This window comes from Myotis davidii, unplaced genomic scaffold (genome assembly GCF_000327345.1).
Source record: "Myotis davidii unplaced genomic scaffold, ASM32734v1 scaffold268, whole genome shotgun sequence".
NCBI lineage: Eukaryota > Metazoa > Chordata > Mammalia > Chiroptera > Vespertilionidae > Myotis > Myotis davidii.
In genome coordinates, this window is record NW_006383015.1 from 966,607 (window position 1) to 973,115 (window position 6,509).

Genomic DNA, 6,509 nt, shown 5'->3' on the forward strand with positions numbered 1-6,509 from the left:
AGAGAGAGAGAGAGAAGCTGAAGTGTTCTCCTGGGTAACAGAAGATCATAGGTTAGAAAAAGCAGGTGTTCCTGAGCAATCACTACTTTCTATTCTTTGAGGCAAACTTAAGTATTTATCCATGTCTCTCAATTCTCCCTCCCTGCTTTGTTCATGCAACAAACTTGGCTTTAGTTGAGTCAACAGGAAGACAAAGATGCATCAGTGCACATGACATTCTCAGGAGAGGCACTCTGACGCATCTGCCCATCTTGTGACTTCACTGCAGAAGCTATTCAAGAACCACTTTACAAAGCATTTCTACAGGGTATTGGAATTTTGGGATCAGAAAACATGTAGGATAAGCCCCCAAAATAGTATGGAGTAAAAATAAAATTAAGTAAAAATAACTTTTTTTTTCCAATATGGGAAAAAAGATTTAGTCAGGGTCAGAAGTGGGTGCTTTCCTTCAGAGATGGAAATTTAGGATTCTGTCCAGCATCATTGTGGTTTGAGAATTAACTCTGTTCCCAGCAAATGAAATATGTAAGCCATTTCTTTCTGTGAGACACCTAAACTCTAATAAAATGACTCTAAAACTGCTACCAGTAATGGTTCAATGACTCAGCATAAGCTGGAATGGAGTAAACGTGCATCTGGTCACTGAATTCTAAGATTTGTGGGGCAGTGTCAAAATAACCGTATCTTGGCCAAATTTCTATTGCTGGTGCTCAGGACTAGTATCCAAGAAATGGCAAGATTGAGCAATAGCCCCCCCCCCTTTCTCTGTGGACTTCCCTTCAGAACTGTCCCACCCAAGTCCCAGCAGATGTTAATGTTTGTGGGTTGACCTTACAGAAGCATCAGAGCAAATTTATGAGTTCATGAGTTCCTCTCTAAAAGAAATATCCCAACAAAACAAGAAACAAATCATGACTTTGCTACTTTTTGAGGGGTTAAAGCTATACCATATATCATTCTTCACTAGGCTAGTAGTTTTGGTATTACCCAGTACTTTTGTGGTCATTTAAGTGCAGTCTTAGAATTTTAAAAGCCACTTTAAATTACTAATCATCAGACGAAAGCTGGGTGTCTCCTGATCCTGCAAAACATGAGTCAAGTACCAGATGTTTAGTAAGTTTTTAAAAAAATCAGGAAAACAAAATTCAGGATCTTGGTCAGGAGGGCTTAAGATACAAAGCAATTAATATATACCCATTTGGAAATTTATTGAATTCTATAACTATACACATTCTATCACAATCTTTTTTAGCTCCAAAAATTAGTTCTTATAGAAACTATAGATAGTTATTCTAGGAGTGCCCAAATCATATAGGCTAACTGAAATTAAAGAAAGATTATGTTTGCTGCCTCAGTTGAATGTGATTCTTTCTCACATTATCCTTGGAGCTTATTTCTTGGACTCTGTCTGAAGGAAATAAGTAAAAGCAATACCACAAAATATGATGTTTAAGCATGTGTATCAGGTCATGGTTTATAATAGGGCTTATTGGGGGAAACTATCTAAGTACACACTGGTGAAAATAATTGTATTAGATTCATAAAATGTAATGCCTTGGATTTATTTTAAATATTATTGTATCAATATAAGTTCATTTCAAATAAGTTCATCCCAAAGCAATGTATATTCACTTTAATAGCTGATAGCTCAATTTTACAAGTGAAATGTATTTTAAAAGTGAATTAAAGTGAGAAAAGGGTAATACAAAAACAATATAATGTGTTAAAATAATATATACATATACTATAGAAAGTTTAATAAAACACAATTATATGTATTAAAAGTTCTCTATATTATAGAAAAATACTATATAAAATACAATTAATGATTATCACTTCATGGTATAATTATAGTTTTTTTTCTTACATATAGTGTATGTGTTTATAAACATGAGTTTCTTATGCCATAAAGATAAATTTATGTTGAAATATTATAGATTTTAGACTAAAATGGCAAAATGAAGCTGGGCCACAAAAGGTCTCTCACTAGTAAGTAACAAAATGAATAAAAAATAGTAATGAATAAATAAAAAAATAACATTTACCCAACAATCAAACAAAAAGAACCACATGTCATCAAGTTCAAAATGTGTTGTTTGAGACAAAAAAACAGTTTCTTTCATGGATCTGAATGTGTAGCTCCTAACCTTTTCACCACGTTTCAGTAGTTACATTGGATAGAAAAGTTAAAACAACAAAACTCTCATTCTCATTAAGATCTGCACCCACTATTACCAGATTAGAGAGTAGGAAGCAGGCAGAAGTTGGGAGGTTGAAGAACTTATTCCAGAGACAGGCAAGGACAAATTCTGTAGAGAAAAGGCCTTATCAACAGAGCCAATAGAAATGGGCCCCACCACCATTGAAGAGGCTAGGGATTATCCAGGATTTCCTTATAAATTCTGAAAAAAAAATCCAAAGACCAAGTGAATTCCCTTTCAGAACTAAAGTCCCTTAACAATTAAATGAAATTATTTGGAATATTTAGGAAAACCCCAAAATAGAGAACAGATCTGGTGACCTTCAATGAAGAATACACATGGACCAGCTGAGGTCCTTCCCACTCCACTTTTCTCCCCCAACACTCACCAGGGCCTCTAGGCTATAGAAAAGCAGGTGGGACACTACCTCACCCTTGGAGGTGGTCAACCAAGACCAATAAACAGGTTCTAAAACCTGTGGAGTGGGTATCAAGGATATTTTAAATACTTAAATGTACTATTTCTTTCTTTCTATTCTTTCTTTCTATTCTTTTCAGCAAAATTTCTCCCCAACATATGTCAGAATTCTTTTGGTGTATGGGTTTTCCCCAACATATGAGACAAAGGCAAAGATTGGAGTTGTTATTCACCTTTGCACTGAACTGTGGGAGAGGAGATATGTCTTGCTTTTACCATGGCAATCCCGTCTAGGGTCATGGGAGGATTCTCCCTGTTTGAGGTCTCTCTCCTTACCCTCACTTTCTCTTTATTCCCATCACCTTCTGCTCCTGAATCACTCAGCTCCAAATCTGGACAATACCCATTGTTTTCCTGGTATGGAGCTTTCCCTTCAGAATGCCTGACAAGCTGCTCGCCCCTGAGATACTCCCTGTGGTTAGCATTTTTGGTTGTCTTCCCACAGCCCTGGAGGCCCTCTGTGGTCCTCACCCACATGTTGGTAGACTCCTGATGAAGAGTTCCACAATAGGTTTTCTAAAGCTGCCCCAGTGGGAACTGAGCATGGAATCCTGGCCACATAACATCTCCCTTGTGCTGTCTTTTGGGATGATCTCCCCAGACCAGCTCCCCTCCCTGCCATTGGATTTGGCAAACTTGGAGTTAGGCTAATTTTTCCCATTCCCAATTAAGGTCTGTCCATGCAGGGCAGCCAGGAGGGCCAGAGGTTTTCCCAGTGACTGCCCATGATAGAACTCCAGAGATGGAGTTGTCCAAGCAGGACTGGGATCCTGTGATTCATTCCTAGAAAAGCCCACCAGTCGGCAAATGGTTATTCTCGCTCTCTAATTGATGCCTTGGGTATGCTATCATTCTCATTTCTAATGATTCCGGGGCACTTGCATGCTCCCCATATTGTGAGCAGAGAAGTTGCTGTCAGGAGAGAGAGGTCCATGTGGAGCTGTTTCAGCAGTCTTCTGGGGCTGATCTGGGCATTTTTAAATTTAAGGTATTTCTTGGTAGTGGTAAAACCTTTCAGCCATTTCCTGGTTAAGAAGCTGAAGATCTATTACTATACTTTGTTGTATGGCAGCTTCTCTCACCTGCTCATCATGTAGCACAGATTTCGGCCCCACTCTAGGTCTTGCTGAAGATGCATAAGCATTCTCATGCGAGTATGAATACTTTCTGCCTTTGGCTGCACTAGGCCTTTTTCTTTATCCTCCTTCAGAGGAAATAATGGCTTATTGCCGTTACTTTTCCTCTTCAGTTTCCAGAAGTTATAAAGTCCACAGTTACTTGTGGGCAGCCCAGTTCTGTGGCCACATCTCCACACTGACCAGAGTATAGAACTTCTCCAGTTCCCAAAACTTCTGTGCTTGCGGGCTGGTCTCGCTTTTGGCCTGGCTCTGCTCTGCAGCCCTGTACAGGGGGTACTGGGTCTCCCGAGAGATTCTGCCTGTTTTGGCTGTGCTTGAGGTAGAAAGACTTAAACTTCACTTCATCCCTCTCATCTAGGATGGTCTTCATCTCTAGGCTGTGCTCAAAGGCACAGATGACATGGAAATCAGCGATGCAGCTTTTCACTGAAGGCAAGCCCCTGTCTTTACCTTGCACAGGTAGCAGACTAAGGCCCACCAACAGGTGAGATGTGGTAGATCATTGCGATTGGTTCCATCCTTTCAGGACAACCAATGCTGACCTCTGGAATCTACAGTGCACAGCTGACATGAGCTCATTTATTCCCTGTCCTTGTGGTCTTCCTGGCTCCACCTTCCTTTGGACATAACAGGTTTTAGGAATGAATGCCCAGGACATAGGAGCAAGCAAACCAGCTGCCTTCTGGCACTGTAAGAATGCCATAACAGGGCAAGGTTACTGGCCCAGGGTGTAACCTGATGATGTAGTAGGGATGTGAAGGCAGAGGGGAGATTCCCAGGTAGGCAGCAAAAAGTCTCCCCAGGGGACATACAGAGATGTTATACTTATCACAGAACACGATGTCATTCTCTTCTTCACTGTCTGGAGGCCAGGACAAATCACAGATCTCATTTTCATCACACTCTATGCCTAGCCCTTCCTCAGTCTCAATAGCATGGTTCATATTTTCATGTCATGATCATTCCAGGACTTCTGTCTTTTCCATAAGATTCTCATCAGCTGGCTCACAACCCATTTCTGCAAGGTCTTCATTAAGTGCCTGGAGCCAAAAGATGCCCATGTCGTCTAGGTCATAGTGGCACACAGATGCCACCTGCTCCTTGATGTGGATATAGCCATGCTCTGTGGCCTCTGGGATGGAGCAGTAGATGTACTTCCAGGAGAGGATAAACAGAACATCCTTTTAACTTCTGGACTACAATTCTGAGGGAAGGCTGTGGAAGAGTGTCTATATTGGCTTGTACCTGGAGTCCCTTTTCCCATTCTTCTTTCCATGAATCCCTAAAGAGGTACTAGGTTTAATGTGGTGAGAATCTAAAAGTTTCATGAGGTCATTCTGGAATACCTCAGTAGAATTCTTGTGTTCACTTGGGATTTTTGACTTGTTCCTCTATACTGAGCCAGCAAGGAAAACCAGTAAGGGAAGTGGAAGGAGTCTTATCAGAACTGACACTGCTGCTGAAAGTTCTATGACGTTTCATTTTGGAACATCGTCAGAATGCCAGGCTGGGAAGTGAATTTAAATCAGGGTTTGGCAAATGTTTTCAACCAGACACATCAACCTGGAGGATGGTCAACTCCGAGGCCACTATCTTCTCTTCTATTTTGACTCTTCTTCCCTCCTACTGGTCTAAGTTGGCACCCTCCTCTATGCAGTCATACAATTCACCATATAATTGGGACAGGAATACACAAATAAAATTAAAGATGCATTAAGAACCTCCATTGTAAAGAGAGATGAAAGCAATTGAATTCTCTCTCCCATTGCTGGCCAGTACTTACTAAATGCAGTAGAGCCAACACAACCACCCCAAACATAATCATCCTTTACTTCCCAGATTTAGAGAGGAGTCAGAACATAGAGGGCCACTGGGGACTTGCATCCTAAAGGGAGCTTAGTGTTAGCAATGAAGGATTATACCTTCCCTCCCCATGGAGGAGAAGAAGGGATTCTCTTACTTAAATGATGGAAAGACTCCCACATAATTACATGTTGGGGATGTCCACAAAGGGGGGAAACTGATCTATCTGCTCCCTGGCTGGATGCTTGCTGAGCCATGAAATCTTTGAGCCCATCATGTTTCCTTAGTCCAGTGAAACAGACTACGGTGAAGGAGTTCAGCATCACTTAGAGTTGTAAATGTTGCATTCTAAGCACTGATGCCTACTGTTCTTCCAGAGATTTTAGAAAGTTCAGTGTTTATTTGTGCAGACATTTCTAGCATGGGTAGTGGATCTGGCAAGGAAAGAATTCCCAGCCTTTTTTTCTATAATACTTGAAAGACCTCCATGGTTCCTATGGCTCCATATGAAGAAAAACAGAGTTAAGAGGAGGAAGCAGAAGATTCAAAGTTGACCAAGTGATCGTTATACAATAAAAATGTAGCTTACAAGAAGGAAAGAGCTGAAGGAAAATGAGTGCTACTTTTAGAAGAGTTCTTACAGATGAACAGGACACAGGGAGCCGCATGCCAACTCAGAAAAACCACAGACAGTCTATATTGAGACAGCACATCAGCAGAGGCCACCAGCAGTAATGGAACCAAACCAAGTCAGAGAATGTCAGAGATGCCGCTACACCACTGATATGGGTGGTTATGAGTGGAGAATCCTCCCTCCTTTTTCTTCCCTCTCTCTCCTCCTCCTTTTTTTAAATCTTTATTGTTGAAAGTATTACATATGTCCCCTTTT

General features: G+C 40.9%; 1 pseudogene; it reads right to left on the reverse strand.

Moving 5' to 3' along the window:
* Positions 1–2,847: 2,847 nt before the first annotated feature.
* On the reverse strand, positions 2,848–5,299 carry LOC102751969 (annotated as a pseudogene).
* Between the last annotated feature and the right edge of the window lie 1,210 nt (positions 5,300–6,509).